The sequence below is a fragment of the Sardina pilchardus genome, chromosome 19, assembly GCF_963854185.1.
Source record: "Sardina pilchardus chromosome 19, fSarPil1.1, whole genome shotgun sequence".
In the NCBI taxonomy this organism is placed as follows: domain Eukaryota; kingdom Metazoa; phylum Chordata; class Actinopteri; order Clupeiformes; family Clupeidae; genus Sardina; species Sardina pilchardus.
The window spans coordinates 25673711-25676210 of NC_085012.1; the positions used below are offsets into that span (position 1 = coordinate 25673711).

General features: G+C 47.4%; 1 protein-coding gene across 1 annotated transcript in view; it reads left to right on the top strand.

Moving 5' to 3' along the window:
- The window catches only part of sema5a (sema domain, seven thrombospondin repeats (type 1 and type 1-like), transmembrane domain (TM) and short cytoplasmic domain, (semaphorin) 5A), a 119766-nt gene that overhangs the window by 102204 nt on the left and 15062 nt on the right, over positions 1–2500 (top strand). The gene's annotated exons all lie outside the window — the stretch shown is intronic.

Consider the following 2500-nt stretch of genomic DNA (forward strand, 5'->3'; position numbering starts at 1 on the left):
GAATCCATAGAGACGCCCTAGAGCTGCGGACCGTTGCCAAATAAAAAATAAAAACAAAACCCAGCCTCCCCTAAGGCATGGCATCACGGCGCCGCCGCTGCTGTTCCCCCCCCCCCATCAACCTACTTCCTTTTCAGCTGCCATGCTGTGATCTCTCATTTCCTGATTTAGAGGTGGTAAACACGCTAATAAACACGCGGCTAATTGATGTGCAGCTTATCAGGAACACCAGGGTTGGAGGAAGGGGAGCATCATCCTCCGGATAACCGAGAAACCGCAGCCGCTCTGACGGCTATAAGGGTGAAGCTCGGAGCCGCTGCGTTTGTTTATTAGGGGCTCGGAGTTCTAACGGGGGGTCCCGTGTCTCGGCCAGAGCTTCAGCGGGCATACGAGTGCCACCCTGTAGGCCCTGAACCCGGGGAGGCTTTTCGACGAAGCGCAGCCACAAAACAAAATGATTTCCACGCAGCTGGCATAGCTTGCGTCACCACCTTGTCTTTGGCGCCAGTGAAGCTTTTGATGCGAAAAAAAAGACAAAAAAAAAACCACGGGGTGGTAAATGTGAACCAACAGAAGCCAACTGACAGAAGCCAACTTAATTTAGTCTGATTAAAAAATCCTACACACACACACACACCCATCACACATACTCTCATGGAGCCCTCTTTGTTGCCGCTTCTCAAAGGAGCTTTCAATGTAAATTGGAAGAAATAAAGGAAAATCTCGGTGTGGTTCATTAGAGGCAGAATTAGATGTTGTGTTAATTGGACCTGTTCCACGGCAAAGAGAAGCACTGAGTTTCCCCATTTACAGAGAAGGCTGTGACTTTTATTGGGGACGCAGTGGGTGAGGTAAGGCTCTCTTTGGTGACTCAAATTAGAGGAGCGCTAATTGGGAGTGTAAAGAGAGTGACGCCATTGACACTGAAAATAACAGCGTGTACCTCTTTTAAAGCACAATACAATAATGTAGTAAAGACGTCCAGTGCAATTATGGCCTCCCACGCGGAGTAAAACTGACCGCAGAGGACAGAAAGGAGGGGTGGGGCTGGCTTGCTTTTTGAAAGCCTTAGTGACGGCAAATAAGACGGATGAAATTAAAACATTTTTGAAAACGGATGGAAATTAGATCAGTCTATATCAGTTACAAAACAAACCTGCTGGAGCTGCTATTATAATGGCTGCCACTGTGTGTGTGTGTGTGCGTGTGCGTGTGCGTGTGCGTGTGCGTGTGTGTGTGCGTGTGCGTGTGCGTGTGCGAGCGAGCGAGTGAGTGAGAGAGAGAGGGAGAGTGTTTGTGTTAGGTGAGGTGAGACAGAAAGCGAATGTAAGAGAAAGAAAGAGATTAGCGGTGAAGAGAAAGAGAGAGAGAGACAGAGAGAGAGATAGAGAGCATTGATGCCAGCACCCTTTCCCATTTAAAGACCTATCACTCCTGACAGATATCCACAGGCGCTCCGCTGCCCTCCCCCGAGCGCTCCGTCCATCTCCCCGCTCATACACACACTGCCCTGCAGGATGAATGCTCTCTGCAGGCCCGGGGGCCAGCGGTTCACTTAAATCAAGCCAAGGGCCACATCCCCCCATAATTACCTCCATCCTGAAGGGGTGTGTATTGATGGCCGGGACGCGGCCGGAGAGGAGAGGAGAGGGAGAGGAGAGGAGATGAGCAGGCTGAAAGGAATGGACTGCCACTTGATAAAGATTAAGCTTCGCCACCAGGCCTCGCCTTATCGATTTGAATCTATAAGCTACAGTCGCTTGAAAGGAGGCACTAAAGCAGCGTGACACAGAACTGATATAGAGACTCGGGGGGTAACTACACATGGGGCCCGCGGCTGAGAACGCCGACCAGGCAAGCAACACTGAAACACAGAGACCGCAGGACCAGTGACCAGTGCTTCATGGAAAGTCATGTAGCAATAATGGAATGAATGTAAAGGCATTGTAATCATGTTGAGCAAATATCATCAAATATCTATATTATTTTTTTTCGAAGAATGAAAGTCTCTGCCATGTGGCGTTATGTAGATATAAATGTAGTGGGTTAAAGGTAACCACAGCAACAATACTTCATGACAGATACTGTAGATGAAAGGTCTCATGCTGTTAATATAACTCAGTTTTTTTTTCCTTTAGGGATTCATTGGTGAACTACTTTGGGCCTCTAGAGAGAAAAAAAACATGAAATCTGATCTTGTACAGTTATGTGTGGCGTGTATATCGGTATCATTCGCATACGTAGACCACTAATGCGCTTTCAAGTAATGCAGAAGAAAAGCCGCTCTGAAGCCTTCGCCTCGTATGTGTCGTGGGACGTCGCAGATATGAGTCTCTTTATCAGCTTTTAATACTTTGTGCCCCCTTTGTGTGTCTGATGTCAATATTTTTCAGAAAGTCAAAGCAGCCAGACTATCAGACGTCGGTGACATTTTAAGATGGAACGTTTATTTGAAGTTACTTCCCTTAGCAAAGGTGAAATCCAAATCTGCTTTTTGAAG